We start from the raw sequence: 27,437 nt of genomic DNA on the forward strand, positions 1-27,437 counted from the left end.
AAACCGACAAACAGGAAGTACATTTTGTAACTAACAAGAAAACTAGAGGTGGCAAGCCATCCTGCGGAGGTCAGGTGTATGTGCGGTGTGACAATATTTTCAGTCCACAACTGTAAACAGAGTCATCATCTCTTCTTTGCAAAGCTGCTGTTTGATAAACACACTGACCACAGACACTTTCATGTAAAGTCAAGGGACTTAAAAGAAAAAAAAAAATGTGACCCCCAATTGTTGTTCCACCCACCCATGTGAGTTCAAAAGTTGGTCTGGTCCTACTGAATTTCCCCCAAGAGGCAAGAACGGAAGCTTCGAGCAGGAAACTACGATCGAAGCTTTGTCACCTGAGACGGAACGATGCCTGGCGACAATGTGTTTCGAATGTGCGGCGGCAAGTGTTGTAAAAGTCTCAAACTGTTGCTAGGGTGTTTTTATTTTTATTTTTGGGATTATTCTAAACGGAAGTGAAAGAAAAAGTCAGATGGTTCTGCGTTCAAGAGAGATGTCTATCCAGTGGAGTTATTAGGACAGAATCATTTTTGTATTACTATTATTTTGGGGATGAATTCATCAGAAAGCTCATCCATTTTTGCAAGCCTGTGTATCATGCTGAGAATGTACGCATTTTAGTGGTCCCGAACATGACCCCGCCAAAACTCTTTGAAAAGTGCCTCCTGGAAAGATGAATCCCTGACACCGGTGTCAAAATTGGATGAGCTCAAGGATTGAGAGTGACTGAATTTTGATACGTGGACAAAATCACCCATCTAGTTCATATTTGGTAGCAATTGCGAACAAGTTTAGCTTTAAAAGACCCCTAGCAATGGCCAAAATGTCCCTAAAATGTCACTTTCAACCTCTTTTTGATTTGTATTTGTTTTTTCTGGGTCTACTCACGTTGCCGATTGAAATTGGCTACAGGGACTGAATTTACAAACAAAAATCTCTAGGAGGCTTTTGTCTTTGGAACACCCCTGGAAATGGCCTAATTGACCTTAAAATGTTCACTTTCAACCAACACCAATGGCAGACTTCCAGTGCGTTTTCGGACAGACTTTTTTTGTGGGTCCTCTCATGATAGACATACCGACCGGGTTTCATGCCACCCAGTGAAACCTTTTTGATTTATTTAAGGGACCCCATGCAAATGGCGGAAAAGACCGTAAAGGGCCTCGTACATCACAAATGGTCGACTTACTGTGTGTCTTCCTACTCGTGACAGACATGTCTACAAATTTCATGTTGCTCAGTGAAGCTGGAATCGGGGACTGAATTTTCAAAAACGCCCACAACCCCAATTGTCATATTTATGTGGTGCAAAGCCAATGAAAACATGACCAATTTGGCGGCGGCGCTACGAAAAGAAAATGTGAACAGGAGGCTGAGCATCACACGCGCACACATTGAAACCTGCTCGTCACCATTCAGAGCCGCCGCAAAGAAACAAGTTGTGTGTCAACATCCTTTTCATTGTTTTCTCCCTTATTTTTCAGCTCGTTGGGGGGAAATTTGCTCCTTTTCTCTTAGCGGCGTGACGCAAGCAGCCGCAGTCATTTCCACAACGATTGTCAGGCGCCTTCAGAGAGTGTCGATAACCCTTGCCAGGCCTTGGCACGGCCAACAGGTGGCGGCGCTGCCAGCCAGCCAGCTTGGCAGTGACATGGCTGCAGCGAGGGGAAGAAAAAAAAAAAAAATCTGACATCCAGAAGGGGCGCAGACTTGCACTGAACGCACCGGCGAAGCAACACTGCTGATTATCTATTAACATATAACGTTTTTGTGTGTGTGGCTGGGGGGGGGAGACACGGTGTGGAGGGGATTGCTTTGGAGACATAAAAAATAACCAGAGAGTACAATTTCTTTAGAAATTGCAAGTGAACGCTGACGCTGAACTAAAATGCAGTAGAAATAATTGAATTGTTGAAATGTAGAATGTGGAACTTGAAGTTGGAATGCTTTGAACGAAATGTGGAAGGTGGATGTGCATACTTAACATGGGAATTTGGGGAATGTTATGAATTGCTCCGCATATGTCGCGAATGAGCTGAATAGTTTGAATTTGGAATGGTTTCAATCGGTTGACAAATGTTGAAGGAAAAGGTCAAGATGTAAATTATTTCATGACACATTAATTATGTGCTGTCATGGAAAATGTGAAATAATGAAAAATGTGGGAATTTGGGGAATGGGAAAAATAGCTCCCAAGATGTTGGGAATGTGGTGAATATTTTGAAGTTGGGATGGTTCGAATCTGTGAAGAAATGCGGAAGGAACATTGGCGGAATAATAATGATTACAAGAAAAAGTAGAGAATTTAATTTCTGTAAAACTTGCGTGCGAATGCTGAAGTGCTGGAGAATGAATTCAGTTGTTGAAATGTAAAATGGGAGACTTGGTTTGAATTGGTCAAGAAATGTGGAAGGAGGAGGGAAACTATGTAAAATATCACAACATTTGAGACTTTTGGGATGGGAATTTGGGGAATCTGATCAATATTCCTTCACATTTCCTGAATAAGCGTCATAGTTTCAAGTTGGAATGGTTTGAATCGGTTGACAAATATGGAAAGAGGAGGTCAATAAGTAGAATGTCTGGATTTGTCTGCATCGATTTGAGAATGTCGTCATGGAAAATAAACAACTAGTTCATCGCAAACTGAATGCAGATTTAGCTCAAGGTGGATTTGCAGCATTTTGGCCCAGATTACACACACACATACACAAAATACTCACGTCGTGTCGTGATTGCGGCAGGCTCGATTTGGTGCCGCTTGGCCGCGTTTGGAAGGAAAGCACAAAGAGCAAAAGAGGCCTCGTTCACCACCGAAGGCGTTGAAATGTCAGTCGTCATTACACATTTGGTACACCTGGGCACGTGCTCTTTAAACCGCGGGCCAAGAAGAATTTCCGTCTATTTAGGAGTAAGAGTAGGGGGGCGCGGAAAAAAAAACAGACACTAATGGGAGAGGAGACGGGAATGATTATGGAAATGCGGAATAGTTGGCTCAGCGCGGAGGAAGCGTCTTTATTTAGAGGCTGAGTGCACGTAGGTGTTGTAATGTCTTCATGCTCGCCCCTCGCCTCGCCGCTAATGGGCATTAATACCATTATTTGCGATCACTAATACAAATTAGTCTGAGTGGTGGGCGACGGGGTGGTGATGAGGGTCTTTAGCGATGTCTCAGTTCAAATAGTATTATAAGAGGCAACGAAGGATTTAATAATCCGTCCCCACCAAAAAAAAAAAAAAAAAAAAAAAACATCCCGCAGAAGGAAATTAATCTGCCGTATTGATGCCGATGTGTTGTTTACGATCACTCGACACAATATTAGGTACGCTGTTAGAGGCGGTGGAAACTGGCGGGCACTGGGGGCACAACCCCCCCCCCCCCCCCCCCCCCCAAATCCACAAGTTGTTCCGACGCCACTGTAAACTGTCAATGTCATCACAAAAGAATGCCGTTGAAATTTGTAATAATGCTCATTTTAATTGGTTCGTTATTGCAATGTAACAGTGAGAGTTTTTATTTCGTTTTCAAAGGAACCAAAATATTTGAAACTGTCAGTGGGAGTTGAAATAAAGGGGGAGATTCTAATGTTTCTACTTTTTGTAGAAACATGACACAAGCATATCAAATCAAATAAAAATCACCCCTCTCTGGCCTCCTCTTGTACTGTACCTCTAATTTGATTTTTAAGAAACCACCGCCAGGTGTCAGTCATTTGCACTACACTCGCAGGCACACCCCTGCAGCCTTGTGCTGACATGTTTCCTGGGGCTTCAGGAGCTTTGCTGACACTATTATGAAATATCTGCCTCCAGCTAGCTTTTTTTTTTTTTTTTTTTTTTTTAAAAAGGAACTGGACTGGTTAGGTCGAGGGGCCTCAGGTGGCTGAGAGAATCCAGAACCGACACTGAATTAGCAACATTTGGGCTCGAAAGGTTTATCAGCTCTTTTCAAATGTTTAACTAATAGCTTAACTTCTCATAGAAATTAACCAGAAACTTCCAGAAAGCAAGCAAGCCCACTGTCAGTGAGATTCAGTGCAGTTCCGTGTAAGACATTGTTAAATTCAAGCCTAATTAATAATTGATCATTTAACACAGACTATTGGGCAGAACTCTCCGTATGACTATAAATAAGCACAATAAAAATGATACTGTTAAATGAATCCCTTTAAAAGCGGCATGACTGTATTATTGTTGTACATTTTTGGATTGGATTCACTGCAAGGTGTGCCTCATGTTAATGCTGGTACATGATGATACCTGGTATTATTAAATGCTGAAATTGCAAAATTTTTCTGATCTGAGATTCAAAGGTTATTATGAAATGTAAAACATACACAGTGATCTTCTATTAAGTGAATGTCACGCAAAATAGAAACAGTTGTCAGTATGATGCAGTCTACAGTTCGGTATAAGAACAATAATAAAGACATTTTTGAAATTAATACAGCACCTTTCCGACGGTGTCAATCAAAAGCGAGCACTTTGTAAAGGTGGAATTTTTGGATGTATTCTGCATATAGACTTAGTTTAAAATGTTATTAATGTAAACATTATTCTGAAATACATTGCACGTCTAATTTAACAACACCCTAAAAGTACAGTAGTTAAATTAATGCAGCAATATTAGAAACAGCTCTCAATATAATAATGCAGTCCAATTGGAAAATCACAATGTTAACGTATTGTTTAATTAGTCATAACGTGGGCATTATTAACTTTGTAAAGGTGGAATTTTTGTATGTACTTTGTTTATAGACAAAAACAGTCAGTAATGTCAGTAATGGAAACATGAAAAATGAAATCCATTGCACGTCTAATTTAACAATGGCCACAATAATAAGCATATTGTGAAATTCTTTTTTTTTTTTTTTTTTTCTTTAAGTGAGCATTATCATCTTGGAAAAGGCAGAATTTGATGGCATTATGCAGATGTACCTAATGGTGTGACCAGTGGTCTTATGAATCAATTCCCAATTTACAAAAAACAGTATTCTGGGAACAAACAAGTGATTTGTGTGTGTGTGTGTGTGTGTACGTGTGTGTGTGGGCGGACAGGTTTCACAATATGTAACAAAGCGAAAAACCAGCATACAGGAAATGCAAGACACTTACGACAATTGTCATCATTTCATATCATGGCTTTTGACAATTTAACAGTGTCAATCACCTTGCACACACACTCACGCACACTTTGTTATGAAGTGGATTCTTTCAGGTCTTATTAACGACCTCGTGTGAAGAGCACGGCTCGTAATCGTCTCGTCTATGTTAAACGCGTAATAAGATGGGCAAATATTCCTTAACATCTCTTCCCCTACAAATCCAATTAGTCCTGCTTTTTTTCCGCAAGCTTGCCCCCACCCCCATCCACCGCATGGCGAGCGTGGCTTTCAATTAGCAGCGAAATAAGGTGATTTCTTACTTTCCTCGCATGTCCAGGCGAGAGACGGGGAAGAAGAAGAGGTGTAATGAACACACAGTCGTCTGCTAAGTGCTTGATTGTTTTCTAATCGCGTGAGGCAGACAGAAATAGAGGACGAGTGAGCCAGAGAGGGACTCTGGTGACACCGTGATGACCCGATGCCAAGTCAACTGGCACCTTTTGCCCACATCCTGTAGCCTACCTGTCACTTGATAGTGGTATTGGTGTCGCACTGTATTGTACAGTTAGCTCTCACACTCCAGTACAGTATTCCTTGCTATATCATGGATTTTCATGGGTTTTACAGTATACAGACAAGTCCGATTTTAGACTCGCATGCTTTAAATGTAGCACCACAACATGCCTGGCAGCACTGAACTCGACTGGATGATAATTAACAGCAAGAAGAAGAGGCAGAGAAGGTCCCCAAACAAACTCTAGTAATAGTTGTTCCCCAGAGGGAATTGCGAGTATTGTTATATGCTCTGTTTATATGTGTTCCTGCTCCGTGTGTGTTAAAGTAACAGTTGTTTTTAAAGTTTATAATTACTGTAACATCTATGCTAATTTCAGTTAGCCCGTCTATGGCCTTTCGCATTACAGTAGTCCCTTACGTTCCAGACCACGTTTGCAATAGGGGAAAATCTACGAAGTAATGACCATATATTTATTGTATTATTTACAGTGTGTATATTTGAAAGCTTTATGCATAATACCAATATGCATGTGAGGTGCAGGTATTATTTTTGTCCACTTGCGGTCGCCATTCTCACATTGTACACTGTAGTACCTGCGCCTTTGAATGTGTGTGGCTTTAAAAGGCACGGCCCTGGCCGGTTGAGTGACGTGCGAGTTAGCGAACGAGAAGGTAGCGGTGGCTGATGTTTGCTCAGGAGAGCAGCGAGCTGTTCACTGGCTAACCCGTTAGCTAGTCTGCGTGTTGAGTGCCTCTGAGCGAGCGTCAGTTGGTTTATTTTGTTACCGTTTGTTCAATAAAGTAATTGAAAGTGCACTGGTGGCCGCGTTGACCACCTTCATTTTAGCTAGCAGCGGCAGGCTATATTGAATTAGCTAACGATGTTTACATTACCATAGAAGTACAGTTGCGTAAGCTAGTTCTGCGTTGCAGTAGACACATTGTACTTTATCTTCTTTTCTCCTTTGTGTGAAATCATCCTAAACTTTGGACATTCTCTGTCTTTTACGCACTTTATCCGCCTGGCTCGCACTTACCGCTACATGTGTCTGCAGTAATATTAGTCAGTGCGGAAAAATGATGACCAAAAAATGTGAACTACTCTACGACTAGGAATGACTGAGTACCTCTGTTAGCATTAGGCTAGCAGCCTTGGGTTGGGTTAGAAGAAATGATAATGGTTTGGTTGAACATTTTGGAGTTTAAATATACAGTTTAATTCTCTTTTGTTTTATGTTTCAGTTTTAGAGTAAGCGTCAACTGGGAGTGACATGACTTTTAATAAGTTTATTTGTATTTTAATAGGTTTAAATATGTTTAAAGTGGGTGGAAGGAGTAAAAGATTCATGGTCTCTATTGCAGAATTTCACCTACGGAGCATTTACCGTATTCAATCATGGAAATATTATGAGAGGATATTGCATTTTTACAGCATATTATTTAATGTGTTAGATATTTGTGTCTACAAATTTTGCCTTCTTCGTTACGTAGATGCATCTCATGATTGTTGACAAAATATTGCAAGATGATATCGTATGCGACGTTATTCCACGACTCCCACCCCTCACTTTTTGTGTTTACCCCCAAACATCCAGCCCGTTGTGCTCTGATGAACCCATGCCAACATATTTAGCGCTAAGCATGAGTCTGACCAACAATTCCGGAAAGAATCTTCTCGTCCCCAATTTAGGAGTATTGAGCTTTGGGGTGACATTTCAGCACTATAACCTTTTCATGTGAACTTAATTTGACCTTGTGTAAATCTTCGGATGTCAAATGTTTCAGTCCTTTATAAACAACCTGCTGTTCTCTAACAGGAGCTGAGCAGGTTGCAAGAAAGTGAGAGACTGGAAGCGTCACAGAAAGGCACAGAAGTGGACATTCTTGAACATTTTCATGGATCAAGTTGTGTTTTTTTAGGGGGTGGCAAAATGCAATGGTGACCATGGACCTGAATTCTGTCACAGTGTTCCACAACTTGCGGGGCAGCACGACCGGAGGAGATGCAGCGTAATTAACAGCGAGAAGAAGCGGTAGAGAAGGTCCCCAATCTAACTCCAGTGATAGTCGTCGTTCCCACAGAGCAGAGAGAATGTATGCCTGTGAGTATTGCTGTATGCTCCATTTGTATGTGTTGTTGCTACATGTGTGCTAAAGTAGCAATAGTTTGAAGGATTATATATAAGGTTTATACAACGTAACATCTCTGTTCATTTCTGTTAGCCCGTCAGTGGCATTTCACATTCTATGCCTCTTATTTGGAGAACTGATGTGATGTTTTACGATAGTCTCCCATTTATTGAGCGCGAGAGAGTGAGAACGAACGCTAAGGAATAGTTTTAAAAAAAAAAGTGTGTTTTAATAACTTTCAAAGTTTCAAGCCTGTGGGAGGAGTAAAAACGATTTAAAAATGTTTCTTATATGGTCTCTTTATCACAGATTTTTACAGGTGGGTCTTCAAAGTATCCCAAGCGATAAACAAGGGTTTGCTGTATTCCGTTGTCAAAGGGCATCCTGGCCTCCGTTCCAAGCGTTGTGAAAAATTAGGAAGATGGCAGGATGGAAAAAGCGTCTCCGGGAAAAATAAGATAACAAATAAAAAGAACGCGGGTGTCGACTTAAAGACGCGTCGCCTTTTTATCGGCATATTTTCCTTTGCCGTTTTAATCCCTCGTCAAAGGAGGCGTCACTCATCCGGCGAGAAACAAAACGCTCGATAAGGATGCAGTGTGTGTTGCCGTACGTGGGTGGGTATTAACAACCTGATCTCAGACGGATGCGCTTTCCCGCAAACCCGCCCTCCTCCTCCATGAAAAAAAAAAAAAAAAAAAACAACAACAACCAGAAAAGGATTCCCAAAAACCTCCACAGATGGGATAAAGACAAGCATCGGAACGTAGGACAATGAAGTGAAGAAAATAAGCCCTGAGCTAATGTGATTTGAATCGTGACTTCAAACTTGTATTAAATTGTATTTGCCACGCTGTAGCATAACCACAGAAGAAGAGGGTTGTCATGCCGTGCAAAAAGCGTGACAAAACCGACATGACTGACTTTGCTTTTGTTTCGCTTTTTATCTCGCCTGCGAGGACTCGCCAACCTTTTGGGGACCCGCAAACAATAAGCTAAGCCCAGCAATGAGGATCAACCGCATGGAAATCATCCAAGAAGGGAAGGGAAAACAAACATAAAATATATAGGAAGAAAACTACAAGTGGGTAAGAGAATGAGCTTGAACCCTCCTGTTATGTTGCGGGTCAAATTGACCCTTTGAAAATCTACTCAAAACAATATAACTTAAACTTATTCTGTTGGCCTCATTTTGTTTGTGCTTTTTATTTTGGAAAACTAATTCAACCAAAACTTCATTTGCATTGTTACTTTTTTTTTTTATATATTTATTTCTGAATAAACATACAAGCGGTTCATATTGACCCGTGAAAAGAGGTTGGTGTCGCTGCGAACAATAAACTAAGCCGAGCAATGGCGATGGACTGTATGGAATGGGAAGGGAAGGAAAAACACATTCAATGGGGACAATAAAATGAGCTTCAACGTCTTTTTATGCCATGGGTCAAATTGACCCATTTAAAAATCTAGACAAAAAGGGCTGTATTTTTTTTGCTTTTTTACTTTGGAATAATAATTGAGAAAAATCTTGATTTGCATTGTTCATTTTTTTCTGTCGTGAAACGTACAATGAGTCAGATTGACCCGTGAACACCGTTGCTGTACCTGCAAACAATAAACTAACCTGAGCAATAAGGAGGATCTGGATGGAAATCATAGGAGAAGGGAAATAAAAACACATACTAAACATACAGAAAAGGAATTTAGAGAAAAGATAACTGCAAAAATTAGCTTTAACCCACCTGTCATGTCTCGGGTCAAACTGACCCTTGGAAAAGCTAGAAAAAAAATATTGGCTGGCCTAATTTTTTGCTTTTTTTTTTTTATTTAGTCAATGTATACAGTACATATTTTTGTATAACTGGCATGGTGCTAAATTGTTTTGGGGGAGAAGATTCAATGTACAGCGGGTCATATTGACCCGTGAACAGTGAGCTACGTCGATCAATTCATATTAACCGTATGAAAATCATACAGGAGGGAAGGAAGAGACACCTACACTAAATTTATATAAAAGAAAATGAGCTTTCATTTTTTTATCATGTTGTGGGTCAAATTGACCATTTTTATATTGAGAAAAAACAGATAAATGATATGAATAATCTGGAATGAATTTATTCTGCTGACCTTATTGTTTTCCAAATAGTTGTTTTATTTCGTTAAAAAAAAAAATAATAATAATAATAATCATTTGTTGAAAAGCTTTTATTACAAAAATGAACACAGTGGGTCACATTGACATAAAAGAAACTTAGAGGAGATAATAAGACAATGAGCTTTCAACCTACTGTTAAATTGCGGGCCAAATTGACCCTTCTGGGGAATTTATTTTTATTTTTTGAAATATGATTGCATTTATTCTACTGGCTTTACTTTTGTAATTTTCATTTTTCTTTTGGAAAAACGTTATTTTAAAACATTTTCTCATGAGTAAATGTACAGCGGGTCACATTGACCCGTGACAACCATTGGTTCTCTTGTGAACAATAAGCTAAGCTGAGCAATGAGGATCTACTGTGTGGAAATCATGCGGTAAGGAAGGGAAAACTCAAAGTGAAACATATAGAAAAGGGACTTCAATTCAATTGTATTCTTTATGAGGGTATTGACGATTCATCGTACTGTGGGTCACATTGACCCGTGAACACTGTTGATGGACGTACACGACTCGAGGCTTAAGTGCACGCTAAGTGCTCATGTGGGGGCGGTGGAGGGAGGGGCTTGTCTGTCATTTTTGAAGGAATGCGGCGTTCAAACTCGCTACAACACGTATCAAAAAAGCAAATAAACCCTGTGTGAATCATTTAATACCAATCGTAAAAATTGGAGGTGGAAACCCCAAAGTGCGTGTGCTAGTCAGGCCTCTTATTTACTGGCGGCAGTCTCGTAAAAAGCATCTAAACAGGTATTTAGCCCCGTGCCTACCGCAGGTATAATTGGACTCTTTGCCACGCAAACCTGCCATCATCATCGAAACGGTAAAAGACTGCAATTAATGGTTTTAGCCAAGATATCATTCTCTCCGAAGTGGGACTATGAACTGCGTGTGTGTGTGTGTGTGTGTGTGTGTGTGTGTGTGTTTAATCATCCTCATGGAATGTTGTGCTTCAAAGCATTCATGCCCAGAAATTGTTTCAGTAGCACCCTGTGGAATGTTTAAAAATTCAGCCCCAGGAGACAGTTTCACTTAGCGACATGAAATTTGGTAGGCGTCTTTATCATGAGTAGACCCACAAAAGAAAACCCAAGAGCCCAAAAATACATGGAAAGTCAGTTCTTTTGGTTTGAAGCGGCCAGCTCCAGGGTTCCTCGAAAGCTTTCTCTTCAAAACATAAATGAAGTACCTGCCAATGTTATTGACCCAAGTGACATTTGGTATGCAGGACTGTCATGAGTAGACCCACACAAAGGTCGAAGAAGCCATGCCCGAAAAGACACAGGAAGTCAGCTATGTCGGTTTGAAGCGGACATTTTAGGGACAAACTCATCCCGAGGCTAGTTTCACTTCACGACGTGAAATTTGGTAGACATGTCCGTCATGGGTAGACCCACAAAAAAGTCTCACAAAGACATGCCCGAATATACACAGGAAGTCTGCCGTTTTGCTTTGAAGTGGCCATTTGATGCTAATTTCCACTGGTCCTTTAAAGACAAACTCCTCGAGATTTTGTTCCATCGTGACCAAATTTGGAGCACGTAGTGAAGTCGTATACTCGATTTGCCATGTCGAGGGCTTTCACATCCTCAAAAAATCACCAAATCTCAGGCGGGATTACCAGAAATTGGCTGATGCCCGAACAATTGTTGAAAAATTCGGCCCCCGAAGCAGCTTTCACTGAGCAGCATGAAATTTGGTAGCTTTGTCTATTATGAGTAAACTCACAAAACGTCAAGCAAGACGCGGCAGGTCCGCCATTTTAATTTAAAGTGACCAATTTCCGAGAAACGCTAGATTATGAGAAGCTCAGGTCACTCGGTGTGGGCGGAGCATAGCGTCAACATTTGATGCCTCGCCTTTAAAAAAACTCAACTATAAAAAAAAAACGCAATCCCTGAAATCTGTTGAACTTAGCAACATGAAATTTGGTAGCCGTGTCTATCATGAGCAGAAGACCCATGAAAAATGCCTGAAAATACACAAAGTCAGCCATTTTGCTTTCAAGTGGCCATTTTACAATCATGAGATCATCACACTTATAGGCGCCCCCTGTTGGGAAAAAAAATGTGTAGATGCAACAGTGAACAGTGTTTATTATTATGTGTGTGAATAAGAAGTGTCCAAATATTAGAAACAGTCTCTCTATACACGTGTGTGTTTTAACAGCTTTCCCCAGGATGCTCCCCCCCACGCAGTGGGAATAAAACCTGACGATTGAAGCAATTTGAACGAAAGCTTCATTTCCACACAGACAAACCAGCAAAGAAAAAAAAGACGCCACCTTGCAACTAATTGGCCCCGCGGGGTCAAAAAAAAAAAAAAAAAAAAAAACTCTTGCACGAGACTCTCAGCCGGAGAAGAAGGCGCTTGGGCGTAAGCGGCAGCTTCTGAAACTCAATCAACCGCACGGGCGTTTCCGAAATAATTAATCAAAATAACCTTTGTAGAAGGTCTACACTGAAGATTTTGGTATCAGAGGACTTTTGCTGTGTACTGTAAATGTGAAAAGTTGTAAATGAATATTTGGGTTTCAGGGTTACGAAGTGAGAAAGGAAATGACAAGCACACTGAGATGCCAAATGTTTCCCCCGCTCGGCTTTCTGCGTCGTCTTCGCATGATGAACACGTTTCAATTCTCGGCGACCTGCTCGTCACGTTCTTGATTTCCCTCATTGCCGCGCCACTCGTTTTGCTTTGAAAGCTTTATGGCAGCCATTTGGGCCCACGTCACAATTTTTTATTTTTTTTTTTAACCATTTTATCTGCGTTAATCAGAAAGTTCCCAAGGGTAGGGATTTGGGTCTGACTTTGTCATTTGCAACTTCAGCTCTTAGAATATATCAAAAATACACAATTTATATTAAATTGTACCTTGTAGCTCGATCGTGGCCACCTTTGGCCAATTGAAACCTATGGAAACTTTCTTATTTACTGGTTGAAATTGTGCTATCTGGGCAAAATGGGCTTCATTCTAGACTCCACACGAGAGCATTTTTATTTATCGTTTTCCGTTTTCTACCAGATTACAACATGTATCAATGTTTGGAGAAGGGAGCAATTTGGTCCAAACTTTGAACACCTTGTATGTCACGCCTTCTCTCTCTAATTGGTTGTTGTTTCTTTTCCCTCAGGTGCGGTGGTCTCTTCTTGTATCTAAAATTGGAGGCACAAGATGGCGCCAGAGTTTTTTCCACACATTATCATGTACTACTTTTAAGTCAAAAAGTAATTTTATTGAAAATTGCGAAGTCCCCCTTACTGCACCACAACGGTGCAAATGACTAGCGCAATGTGGATGTTAAGAAGTGGAGACACCCTCTACTGACAATTGAAGAAGTGGACGCGCCCTCTGCTGGCGGCAGAAAGATTCTACTATTAGCAATACCAGAAAAAGAATATACTTTTTTTTAAAAAAAAAACATGTTAGAGATTGATTTACGACCTGTGTATTGTGCAATCTAAAAGATTAAAAAACAAAACTAAATAGATTTTTTGTTTGATACTTGTAACAAGAACTGATGTTAGCTAAAACTTGATGCAGGGAAAGAAGCAAAAAAAAGACGTCTTGTGTGTCTGCTAAAAATGGCCACAAACAAGCCGCAAGGGGAGCAAAATTGAACGAGGCCTAGATTTAACCGCACAGTTTTTATTGCTTTGTCGGTTTCGTAATAATTGGGCAGCGAGTCCTCAGCCGTGCCGTTTCTCAAGAAGCGGCACGCACGCATTGCAAGCGTCCAGACAAGCCGCAACCAAGATGTGCTGCGACCTGTTTACACAAAGCGCCTGCTTGGCTCGACCCCCCCCCCCCCCCCCCCCCCCCCCCCCCCCCCCCCACCCCCAAGACCAACCTATTACTCATCTGATCCAGATTCTAATTTCATAGAAACTCGGACGTGACTTCATACATACAACAAACCTGTTGGGCAACATGCTTTGTGTATCTGTGGTCCGGGGACGCAATGCAAAGAAAATATATCAATTAACGTGCGGTGTGGTTGCACTTTGCAGAGGTGTGCAACTTTTATTTTAGAAGCAAAAAAAAGAATATAGATATTAATTTTGCAGGATATTAGACTGTGGTTTTCGACCGTCCTTGTTTCTTCAATTTCTTGTTCATCTTAATACCTGGCACCACTAAAGGTATATTACCTCAAGAATAATACGATGAACACAACAAAAATGCAGCAAATTCCATAATGTTTGGTCCTGTTTGACATACTTCAGCCTAATTGCATTCCCAATGATGTTGGTCACGAAAATCATGGAAAATGGATCAATATCTGCTCTAAAATTAGACTCTTATGAGGTTTTTGTTGTCATCGTTATACTCGTCCAAACAAATGTACCTTGAGTTGTACTAGGCGTTCAAAGTCAACGAGAAACTGAAGAATCAATTATTTCAAAGACTGCATGTCTTCAGGAAAATATTATTCATTGACAAAGGTTTGTTAGTGGCGTTTGCAGTGGTGTACAATGATTGGAAACAGTGCGGTTGCACACAAAGAAAAATACGAATGTGAGGTATTAATCTCCCCCCCAAAAATCTCATATTGCTCTCGTACCGCATTGCATGACATCATGTACAGCTGTGTGCACCTAATGAAATGGAGGTTATACATTATAGTTATCAAAACGATGATTTAGTCCATTGATCTCAGTCGCGTGAATGCCTCGTGTCCATTCAATATGATAGCGCTCTGGCATTGGATGTCAATGAATTGCGCGGGTGTCCCTAATGAAGTGGCCGTGGAACCAAATATGTCAATGAATTGTGCGGGTGTACCTAATGAAGTGGCCGTAGAACCAAACATGTCCGTGTGCAACTTTGAAAAAAAAAAAAAGAAAATCGTAAGCCGTTTAAGCCTTAATTTGCCTTTGATCTCAATCAAGAAAATGAATACCTCCCTGACAATGTCAAATAAATATGACACAGCGCTCGTATTGGATCTGATTACATTGTGCAGGTGTACTTAATAAAGTGAGCCGAGATCCAAAGATAATAGAATCCGTGTGCAACATTGCCATTATCTAAATACCTGAACCCCATTGAACCTTCATCTCATTGGATCTCCGTCAAAAATGAATGGCTTGTGTCGATGAAACACAATACAGCTCCGGTAGTGGATCTCGTTGGCTTGTGAGTGAGTGATCGTGAAGGCATCCAAAGACGGTAGCGTGCAACGTTGACCATAAAATCTACAAATCCCAACCCCGTTGAGCTTTCACGCGCCCCAAAAAAATCGCAGTAAAGAATGGATGCCTCGTGTCAATTAACAGGTCTCGTACTGCGTTGTGCAGGTGTGCCCAATGGAGTGAGTGTTGCTCCAAGCAGTAGAGTGCAAAAGTCTACAAACGTGCAGTCATGTTCCTAGATCTCAGTCATAAAAAATGAATGCCTCATGTCGATTCAATGTCACGCAGCTCTTGCATTGGATCTCATCGAGTCGTCCTGGAGTAACAACTGAAGTCAGCGTAGCGGAGAGTGTGAGTGCAACTTTGACAAAATCTCAAACTTGCATTTGATATCATTCAATAAGGAATGCCTCGTGTCAACTAAATATGCAGCTGGAGTATCACCTCTCATTGGAGTCAGTGTAGATCCAGATATGTGTATGCAACGTGCAACTTTGACAATATTAATACAAAAAAAAAATCCCAAATATCCTACTTCCGCTAAGCCTTCACTCTTTTTGATATCTATGAAAATTCAATGCCTCGGTTCAGTTACATACCCGACAGTTGTATTATCGGCGCTCATTTCCAAGAGCATACATCCAAACACGGTAGAATGCATACGCGACGTGCAACTTTGAGAACAACTCCAAAATCCGAACCTCGTTAATCTTTCTCGATTTCCATCAAAAACGAATGCCTCGTGTCGATGAAATAGAATACAGCTCTTGTATTGGATCTCATTCCGATGAGATTCCGCGGGAGCAGCTCCAAACGCGCTTTGACCGAATTGAAAACTCTTAACCCCGTTAACATTTCCTTTTCCTTTTCTGTCATTCAATCATGAGCGCCTCGCATCAATTCAATCGAATCGAGCTGTCGTATCGGCTCTCGTTGGCGTGCGCGTGCGTCCGAACGCCACAACTTTCGCCAAATCTCCAAATCCGGACCCTGGTCAACCTTCATTTGAAACATGAAGAACTTTCAATAAAGGAAGTGACATTAAAACCCCATTTGTCATCTTCTACATCCTGAAAAACTGAAATATGAAATATGTATTCCTGTTGAACAAGTTCTATAAATGAGCACCTGTGTGTTCATGTTCTCCTCTTTTTTTCCCCTCATTTTTATTCAAATAAAAATGAGGAGTGCTGAAAGCCACCGTTTATATTTACCATTAAAGCCGCATGCTCTTAAGTTTTTAATTCATGTCACCCCCGCCACCCCCCCCCCCCCCCCCCCTTCCACAGCTCTCTCTTTATGAAATATTAAAATCCCAGAAGCAGAAAAAGCCACTTTGGGTCCGTGTGGGTTTTTAAGTGAGAAAGGAAGGTCTGCCTATTGCTTTTCATGCTATTTATTTTTCATAAGTAGACTATATCCTTGAAAATGCACTTATTAGCTTTATGACTATAAAAAAAATATATATGAAAGGAAAAAAACTCGCATTAAAAAGACGATGAATCAAATTAAAAAAAAAAAGCAAAGTGAGAGCTGCTGAACATACCTGTCAAGTCAGCAGTGGCTCGACCTCCTGTTTTCCATCAAAAGTTCCACAGAGTGAGAAAAAGAAAGAAAGAACAAAAAGCGACATAAAACTGCTTTTTTCTTGTTTGGATTTTTTGGGGGTTTTTTTCTTTTCTTTTGACAAGGCTGAAGTTTGAGGATGCGGCGGAGGGTTAGGATGCGAAGAAGAGGATGATGAAGAAGAGGAAGGAAGGAAGGAGGAGAGGAGAGGAGAGGAGAGGAGGAGATGGAGGAGGAGGAGGAGGAGGAGGAGGAGGAGGAGGAGGAGAGGCGAGCGGCGGCGGCGGAGTGCGAGTGGCACTTCGCGGAGAGGGGCGGCGGCAGGTATACCGCGCGAGCACCGCCCCTCCCCGCTACGCGTGTGCGCAAATCGATCATTTGCCAGCTGTGCCGCGGCTTGCCCCACTTTGCGGTGACGTGCGCGCGCGCGTTTGTGTGCGCTTCGGACGCGCGCACGGCAGAAGAGAAAAGGCGCACCTGAACGCCAAAACGAAAGCCAAAAAAAAAAAAAAAAACCCGTCCGATGTCGTTAAATCTGGTGAATAATCCGCTTTAATGGTTTTATTTGAGTCGTTATCAAAGGCTTTCATAGCTCTTTTTTTTCGCCCTTTTCCCTTTTCGTCCAACATTCCAGCTCAACATGGCAGATGACGCGAAGAAGACATCAGATCAAAATGATTTAATAACGGCAATTTGAATACATGGTTTTTAGTTTTAAAAATAAAACAATTCAAAAAAATTAAAAATAACTCAAAGAGAGGACTCGTTTAAAAACCAAATGTTTGACGTCCCCTGGCAAGTCTTTCAAGGAGCCAGCCGCTGATTGAAATTTATATTCCAATTCAATTTCATATTTACTGACCGATGAACGAGCTCAAATGGGACGCGAACGTTTCACGTGGCAATAAAAAAAAAAAGACAAACAGGATTAGTGTGTGTGTGTGTGTGTGTGTGTGGAAATTTCCCTCTGCGTTAATAGATTCTTAAATATAATATTCCAATTATGGTTATCTTAATCTCGACGAAGGGCGAAATTATATCCCTGATGGTGTTGACGTCATTTCAACTCGTGTGTGCGCGTGCGTGTGTTCGCGCGCGTGAGTGGCTGATTGACAGTTTGCAGGTGTGCGTCGCGTGCGCATGACGAAAAAAAGAATCAAAGTAGACTAACATGCGCATCCATTTATAGAAAAGATAATACTAATAATTTAACATTTTGGGGGAAATGCATATTTTTTTTATTCAATGAACAACAAACGAAATCGGCAATGAGATTTAAAAATATATGGAATACATTTAATGAGTTTAAAATACAAGAATACATTGTAATTAAATTGAGAGCAAACAATACGGGAAAATGTTGGGATTAAAATAAAATACATTTGAATTCATGGACATTATTACTATAAAAAACATTAAAATAAGAGAAAATACAAATACATTTATGAACCGAAAATAAAACAGAAAACAACGTTAAGGGAGTTTTATATTTTTATTAAAATAGTTAACAGCAAAACACTACGAATATTGGATGAATTTATATTAATTCAATTCATGTAAGCTATTAAAAACAGCAAAAACGGATTCTTAAAGTTATTAAAAATTTTCATCACATGTATTGACAGCAAACTAAAGAAGAAAAAAGGAAAATTCATGCATGATAATGCATGAATTTTTATTGAATATACATTTCAAATACAATTATAATGGCACACTGTCTCTCTCTTTCTATTTTCTTCCTGTCTAAAAAACAGGAGGAGAAAAGTTTCCATGTTGCTTTTGTCTAACTCAACCAAACTTATCATAATGGGCAAAAAAAAAATTTGCATTTAAAAAAATCAATGAAAACAAGTAAGAAGTCCTTGCCGTGTGAGTATGCGTCCTCCTTGCATCCATTTCTTTCCCCTCCCTCCTGGGAGTCCAAATGAGAATAGGGAACAGTTAAAGAGATTCCAAATCATTATAAATTCTCCCTCAGTGTTTTCATCATTGCGGACAACAGCTGGTGATTTCAATGTGTGTGTTTGTTTGTTTTGTGTTTTGTTTTGTTTTTCCCGAGGAGCTCCTGGAAAGCTGCTCCTGCGCTTCCCTTTGTGTCCGCAAGATGGCCCTGATGAGCGACGATGCAAAGTTCCAAAACTGACTTTTTGCTTTCATTAGCGAACTTTTTAGGCTTGTTTTCTTTGCTTTTACGCATGATGCCACCACACAGCTGCTCGAGCTAATTCCACAACAACCCTTGACCTCTACGCACGCATACACACGCGCGCGCGCACACACATTCCGAGCTGCGTGGACCACTTCCAAGACGTTAATGCAATATGTTAATGTGCACATGAGGCGTAGAAGGGGGCGAGAAAGTCCAGTCAACAAATGCAAGTGGAGCAACACAAATACTTTGGGTTTTTTTTTCAAGTATCTCTACTCTACTTGAGAATGTATTCACTTGTACTCCCTACATTTGAATATTGATAACAGTGCACCCAGTGAAAGGCCATTAACGTGATCCGGTAAAACACACACACACACACACGCACACGCATACACAAAAATATGATGTGGTTTTAATAAAGAACAACGTATGTATTGTATTGTCTAAATCAGTGGTTCTCAAACTTTTTACACCAAGTACCACCTAAAAAATTTTTTTAAAAAATACACTACCAACATCATGACCAACTTTAAAATACAGTCGCCGCGATAGACGGGCGAACGGATAGCATCGACGTCGCACTATAAACCTTTAAATGGCTAATATTCCAACACAAACGGCACAGCAACACATGGAGACTGACAATAAAACAATTCTCACGGGCATATATTCACTCTACTCTGCGAAAAAAACGAGTTCTATCATAAGTTCGAACAATATTTGATCTCAACTAAACTAAAACACTGCGTTATTGTTAGATCAGAGTACACAACTTATGACATGTTTAATAAACGCTAGCATTTTTTTTCAACCATATTTGATTAAAATAAAACAAGGTATTATTAACTATCAGTACTCGGTTTCGAAATGAGTATTGGCAATAACTGCTAGTAAAAAGACATTTTTACTCTTTGACTTGAGTACGTGTCAACATTTGTACTTTTTTTACTTTGTTTGAATTCAGGTAGCTGAATCAGCACTTCTACTTTTGAAACAAAAGTGTCTGCATTTTTACTTTAGTACAGCGTGTGAGTACTTTGGCCACCTCTGCACTCAACACAGTCTCGACGATAACAAGTAGCGGGGTCAAATTACAAGGGGCGACGCGCACAAACCCGGGAATTAACGCTTTCCCGAGCCGTCACTAAACGCGCAGACGCCTCTTCGTCGTAGTTTAATAACAGGCTATCGACGACTCGCATTCATTTGTCTGAGAAAGACGCCTAAAGACACACGTCCGTCTGTCATTTTCTTTCTGTTTGTTCTGTGGTTTGAAACTTTCCACGGCGTTCTCGTTGCCTCCTGCTAACTGTCCAGCTTTGATAGGATAACGAGGATTCCGCGGAGGCGGCAGGGTGACGAAAGCGGAGGTCCGCGCAATGGCGATCATCAGCACAAATCTTAACGATCGGATGTCTTTAAAAGATGATCCCGAGTGATTATCCTGTGATGTGGAGTGTGTTAAGAGGGATTTTCTTTTCTTTCTTTTTTTTTTTTTTCCCCCATCCCTGATCTGCTCAAAAAAACAGCAAAATTGAAGCAACCTCCCGCCCATTCCGATCAAAGTCGGGAAAGGCCAGCCAATTGGAGTTGAAGCAATCGGGCTCGAAGTTTGCTGATCTTTTTGAAAAAGCGGGTGCCGCGCTTCTCGGAATGGTTCGACTGTCTTTGTTACTGTAATTATTAGCACTGACGCTTTTGTGACTCAAAACCCTAAAGACTCGTCTTCGCTTTCAGTTTCGTGTTGCATTTTGAATGAAACCCCCCCTGAATTTACCAAAAGCGTCGCCGCTGTTTCCACTTTCGCATTTACTGCCCGATCAGGACCTTTTCTCACCGTTGAGCGCATCTTCTTTCAGTGTTTGAGAGCGAAGGCCAGATGCCGACATTTGACTAAACGTGCAACAGGAAAAAAAAATATATATATATATATATATAAAATCATCTGGAAAGTGACACACGGCGGTAGTGAAAACCGCAGCGAAGTTACAAGTGAGCAGGAAGTGGCGAATGGAGCGTGAAGTTCCTCTCAGCGTGGGTACAGAGAGAAATCACAGTGGCAGCCCGCGAGTCAGGATTAGCGTTTGAAGGCTAAGCGCTGTTATCACTTGTGATTAGCGCGCGACGGCGGCACAACTCGCTCGCTCCACCTCGGAGGCGGCCACGGATGTCAATAGGGCTAATTGGCTCATTAGCCAAGGTATTTAACGGCGCTCTAATCGCTCGGTGTCATCACTTAAGCCCGGGCGGAGCGGCACATTCAATATCGCCTCACCTCCACGATAATTGGACATGAAGAGCCTCTTCGCACAGCACCAATGGTCATGATAGCTTGTCGGTGTTTTTTTTTTTTTTTTTTAAACACTCACTTCATGAGGCCGCATGAAGATATTAAGGTTCACTTATGATTGACACTGCCACAGAGGTATTCATTGAAGTGTTCATCAGTAGGGACCGACCGTGCGGCGCAAAGGCCTCTTGAAATTGTTTTTCAGGCCCTGAAACGGATTTCTCTTAGCCAATTCCACTTAGTAGCATGACATTTGGCAGCTAAGTCTAGCGTGAGTAGAGCCACAAAAAAGTCTCAAGAAGCCATGCGTGAAAAGACGCAGGAAGTCAGCGATGTTGGGTCGGAGCGGGCATTTCCAGGAATCTTTATATCCAGCTTGGCAGGGCAACCCAGAACGTTTTGAAAATTCAGCCCCTCAAACACATTTCAATAAGAATAAGAAGCAGCAAGTCTGCCATTTTGGTTTGACGCTGCCATTTCCAAGGGTGATTTCAAAACCAATTACTTAAGATTTTGTCCGATTGTTAGCAAATTTGAAGCGCCTGTACTGCACAGAAAACTCAGGGAAAGAAATCTGCCTTGTTGAAATATACCGACAGCCTGCAAGGAAAGCAAATCAAACTTAAGAATTCAAATCATTTCTTCGGAAGTGATAAAAACAAGAATGTCGATTTCCTCGAAATGAGCTCGGTGATGATGATAAAATGTTTGATGGTTAAAAGAAAAAACCAAAAAAGAAAAAGAAGTCTCCTACAAATTAAATTGCAAAGTTGCGATCCAACACATCTTTTGGTTTGTTTGTTTTCCTTTTTGTGCGAGTTCCTGGAATTCACTGGAATGTTGCACTGCCGCTGCCAGCTCTGTGCTCAAAGGAAGGGTGGGGGGTTGTTCATGGGTGGTGCTGGGGGGTTGCGGGCATCCTGAGGGCCTGTGAGAGCTGGCATGATGCTGACCAACGCCGCCGCCGTTTGCTCTGAAAGGAATGTCTAATGTGGCATCAGTCACTGTTGGCATCCTGGAGGTGGTCTGCCAGTCCCTACACTCTGTGCCATGCACACCACAAACGCACACACGCGCGCACACACACAGAGCGAGTCGTGCATGCCGGCGATAGGCAGAGGACGGCGAGCTCCCGTCCTTATCGACGCCAATCCAGATGAACCTACAGACACGCTTCCCCAACACCCCCAGACGCTCTCGCTACACAGTTGGCCGCCATTAGCCTGCTTTTAGCTAAAGGCTAAGGAGAACGCCGGGTAAGGAGGGGCGGGTCGGGTGCCAAGCTGCCCCCCCCCCCCCGAACCCGATTGGCTACACGTCCCGAGGCGTCGGGACCTCTGGGCGTGCTGGCCCGTGGAGACGTAAAAGCCTCGGCCTCCCCGGAGGCTCTCGGGCCGAGCCGTGGCGCGTTTGGCACGGGCGGGAGCGCGGATGGGCCATGATACGCTCGCACCCGGGGAGGTTTCCACGCTGCCGCATGTCGATGGATGAAGGGAATCTGCCTCCGAGCAGCTTGGGGGAGGTATCCCGATCCATCTGCAGGCTGGGAAATGTGGAAGAACATCCAAGTGTTCCACCAGAAACTATCACTGAAAAGTTCATTCTGTCGTGATGTCAGCGTCATGCGAGGGGTAGGGTTTCAAATTTGGATTTCAAGCACGGCTAAAGGGGATCAAAAAAAGGGTTCGAGTTTAAAGTCAGGGTTAGGGTTGCAAGTGAGGGTTTCATGTTGAGGTCTCTAACGAGGATTAAGGTTTCAGGTTAGGGTGTGGAGTCAGTTTCAAACAAAGGGCTCGACTTTTCAAATTAGGGTTTTCATTTTGGGTTAGGATTTCAGCTAAGGGTTCGGGTTTCAAACAAGGATTATGGTTTCAGGCAATGATTAAGCTTTCAAATTAGGGTTTTAAGACGGTGAATTTGTTTCCTTCCTGCTATCAACCAGCGTGTCAGTCAACCAGCGCTCACACTGCCGACTTCTAATCCAGCCACACTCAAGTTTGCCTTTGACGCCAGCTTAGCACTCGAGGCGGTGCGGCGGAGCCCTCTGGGGGGGCGGGGGGGCTGCGGGGACCCGCCGCACGCACCCTCCGTGGCCCCCCTCCCCCGGTGCCGTCCGTAATTGCCCCCCTCGTGATACAGCTTCATTAAGCTCAGCATTGTGAGCCTGGCGAAGGGGGCGGCGACCCACGATGCAAATTACCGCCTCGCCCTGACAGGTGGGCCCCCCCCCCCGAGTAATTTTTCAACCCCTTCCCCTGTCATTAGCGGGTAATGATTGGATTATTTATTCGCTCACAGACATATTCATCAAAAGCATCCAGGCAGTCAGAAGCAGTTATGAAAACACTCAAAATGATGCCATCACTCATCGTAAGCCCACTGACTGCGTGACTGTCACTTTTTATCAAGCTACTCATTAATGCAACGTACAAAGCAATTTAACACTCCCAACTTCAGCCAACAATGACAAATCTGCCACGTAAAGCATACAGTGAAGCGTATATATGACAGGATTTTAAGTGATTGTTTTTTTCATGGGTCTTTACAGCATACAAGCAAGTTTCAATTTAGAACTGTGCACTTTACGTGTAGTACCACATTCCGCCACAGGATGCTGGGCAGCATTGAGCTCGGCTGGAAGAGATACAATATAATTGACAGCAAGAAGAAGAAGAAGAGAAGAAGAAGTTCCCCAATCTGGTATGTGCGCAGACGACTTTGGCATTCGGGAAGCGAGGTAAAAGTACTTCTGCCTCGCTCGCTCGGGTGAATTGCGAAGGGGACCCATGGGAACTTCCAACATCTGCTATGTCTTTTGATTTTGGATTTTGGATGTCAAAATATCCCCCCCCCCCCCCCCCCCCCCCCAGAGCCGCCAAAGATGACATTCGACGGTGTTTGTGCTACGTTCACGTTTCCATGTACGATATCACGTTTTGTGCAACCAAATGATAAACGTGTATTTAACTTTTCTCCGAAGACAACAGCCATCAAGAAAAGAATGTTCCAGCAAGTTGAGCTTCATGCAATCATGTCAGCCATCCGAGTTACGACCGTTATTAGCATAGCATGTACGGGAAAGTCGGCTATTCCGTGCTCCGCGTTGGTCACGTGACGTTCCGCGTAAAGCGGATCGAGCTCAAGTCATACAAGTTGCGCTCGTTGTTCGCACAGAGCAGAGAGAATATACAGTATGCCTGTGAGTTTTGTTGAAATCCTTGTTTCCAATCTTAGCTTGAAACCGTAATCCTCATTTGAAACCCCAACTCTGTCTTGAAACCCTAATTTGAAACAACGACCTCCGTTTGAAATGCTAACCCCGCATTTAAATTTGAGACCATAACCCTTGTTCATGACTCTAACCCCGGTTCGAAACCCGACTAACACTTATTTGAAATCCTAGCCGGCAAAAACAAAACCCAACAAAAAAACCATGTTCGGTAACACGTCGTACTGAAATCCCAAATCAGATTAGGATCTTGCTTTCTGAATTGATTGCGATGGAAAAGTAACTTTTCCTGATTCTTTGCTTGCTGCGTGTCATCAAGCAAACTCGCCCAACCTCTCGCCGACCTTCTTAACGCCATTACGGTCTTCAGTAGTTCCGCTTGACTGGGTCACACAGCGCACACCGCATTACCTGCAAATGGGGACATAGACGGGCCGTTGTTTCCAATCAGATTGATTCACGCGATTGCATTAGCGAGGCGGACGAAGTTCCAACTTGATTTTGCGACTGTGGAAGTTTAGCGCGCTCGTCGCGTTCCTGCCGCTTCGTCTCCGCCAAATCGAAACGACTGGCCGTTCAAATCCCGTCGGCGCGGCGCCGAGTCGCGGCGCGGCTGTCAGTGATTCAGGGCGGACCGGTAAGGCGACGTTTCCCCGTGGCGTTCCACCCGCTTTGCCGGTGACAGCTGCGGCTGCACGGTGACACGACGCCTACGCGATCACGCTAATTACATGCCGTCTATCTCCTATTAGCACTCGCACGAGTATGCGGGCGGGCGGGCGCCGCTAAGACAAGAGGAAATAAACTTCACACGTTGCCTGTTTGTTGGTACAGCTCATGAAAGAGAGCTCACGCAATCTTTAAAACCTTAAACTAGGCTGAAAGCCTTCATTTGAAACCCTAACCCTGGTTTGAAACCTTACTTTGAACACTGAACCGGCTTGTAAACCCTTATTTCTAACCCTAACCCAGGCATGAAACCCTACTTTAAAACACCCAAACCCTTGTTTAAAACGCCAATTAAAAACCCTAATCCAGGCTCGAAACACTAATGTTAAATCCTGACCCTTGTTTGAAACCCTAATTTAAAAAAACAAAACAAACAAAAAACTTGAAACCTTAGTCCATGTTTGAAACTAACAGGATTCAAATCCGAATTTGAAACTTTAACCAAGGCTTGAAACCCTAATTTGAAACCTGAACTTTTGTTTGAAACCTTGATTTGAATCCCCAACCAACTTGAAAGCTTAGCCCTGGCTTGAAACCCTATAACTCTACTTTTAAATCCTAACCTTTTTTCAAAACCCTAATTTAAAACCCTCTCTTTAAACTTCAACTGGAAACCCTAACCCTTGTTTGAAACCCTAGTTTTGACTTGAGACCATAACCTTGTCTTAAAACCCCAACCGTGGTTTGAAAACCAAACCTGAAAACCCAAATCAGTCTTGAAAACCCTAACTCTTGATTGAAACCATAACTCAGGCTTGAAACCCTAATTCAGGCTTGAAATTAAAAAAACAAAACAAAAATAAAAACCCTAACCCTTCCTTGAAATCCTAAATCCTGTTTTGAACCCCTACATTTGACTTCAAACCCTGCTTTGAAACCCTAACTCTAAGCCAGTCTTGAAACTCCAATTCAGGCTTGCAACCCTTGAAAGGGACCCTGTGGCAAAGTGGCCCTGCCCTCTCTTTTGCCTTCCTTACATCAAGACTCCTCAATTAGCCACAATTCCCCATTTTGGGGGCTAAATTAGGATTTCAAAGGTGGATTAGGGTTTCAAGCCTGTATTAAGGTTTGAACCCAGGTAAGGCTTTGAAATTAGGATTTCAAATCTGGACTACGATTTCAAGAGAGGGTAGGGTTTCAAATGAGAGTGTCTTATACTTTCAAGAGATGGTTAGGGTTTCAAATTCGGATTAATTTTCAAACCTGGATTTGGGTTTGAAATTAAGGTTAGGGTTTTAAATTTGGATCTCAAGGCAGGGTTAGGGTTTTGAATTTGGATTTCAAACCAGGAGGAGGGTTTCAAACCTCTAATACGGTTTGACATTAGGGTTTCAAACTCGGGTTAGGATTTTAAATTAGGATTTCAAAATTGGATTCTGGTTTCAAACTAAGGTTAGGGGTTCATATATCTGGATTAGGGTTTGAAGAAAAAAATTGCATCCAAGAATACGAATAAGCGTGTACTAATGAACACGCGTCAAGAGTCTGCAGTGTGGAATCAGCAGATGTTGGGCGCTGTAAAAATAACCTGCCGCATAGTGTGTGCATGTAGTGTGCGTGTAGTGTGTGTGTGTGTGCGTGTGCGTGTGCGTGTGCATGTGTAGGTATTATTTTGTTGTTGTTGTTGCTGCCATTTAAAGCAGCACGATAGCGTGGAGGAGCCTCCTCACAATCTGCCATTAGCGGCTAAGCGCTAGCTTGCATTGATTGTGCTTTCGTTTCACACACTACCTGCATACAAACACGTCTCATAGTGTTTCAAGCTAAGGTTATGGGTTCAAATTAGGGTTTGAAGCCAATGTTAGGGTCTCAAGCCCGGGTTAGGGTTTTGTGACAGGGTCTATCGTGAAACCCTAATTTTGACCATTAACCCAAACTTGAAAATTGTCATTTGAAAAGCCTAATTTGAAATACTAACCTTGGCCTGAAACTCTAATAGGCTTTCAAAATAGGGTCTGAAGCAATGATGTTAACACCTTATGTAATATCAAACCAGAAAATTATAATGTTTACATTTGAAGGCATCTTCAATATCTCCGACGGGGGCACTTTGTTCATTTTGGGTCTTGCATATTAGCAAAAACAGTCAAGACTGTTAACGAGTTCATTGAATTATTTGAGATTTTTCATACTGTTAAGTAAAATTTGTTCGAATATTTTTCCATCTTACACGCTCTCTTTTTTAAAAATGTAATTCATATATGTTAATAAAATGTTGAACTACTCCCCAAGTTTCTTTCTTCCCCCCCCCAGAACAGCTGCTTTAAAACAATATAAAACAATCGTGATAATATTCGAGATCGGGCGATATGAAAAAGTATGTTGGAATTTATTATATATCGTCCAGTCCTAGTTTCAAGACAGTGTTTGAAGTTAGGGTTTCAAATGAGAGTTTCAATCCAAAATTAGGGTTTCAAGCTTGT

At 42.0% G+C, this 27,437-nt stretch overlaps 1 protein-coding gene across 1 annotated transcript in view; it reads right to left on the reverse strand.

Moving 5' to 3' along the window:
- Positions 1 to 16,807, reverse strand: part of satb1b (SATB homeobox 1b) — a 91,800-nt gene extending 74,993 nt beyond the window's left edge. Inside the window, exon 1 of the mRNA XM_061776250.1 lies at positions 16,595 to 16,807. The gene's annotated coding sequence lies outside the window, so the exon portion shown is untranslated. The remainder of the gene's footprint in view (positions 1 to 16,594) is intronic.
- Positions 16,808 to 27,437: the final 10,630 nt, after the last annotated feature.

This window comes from Phyllopteryx taeniolatus, chromosome 6 (assembly GCF_024500385.1).
Source record: "Phyllopteryx taeniolatus isolate TA_2022b chromosome 6, UOR_Ptae_1.2, whole genome shotgun sequence".
Lineage (NCBI taxonomy): Eukaryota > Metazoa > Chordata > Actinopteri > Syngnathiformes > Syngnathidae > Phyllopteryx > Phyllopteryx taeniolatus.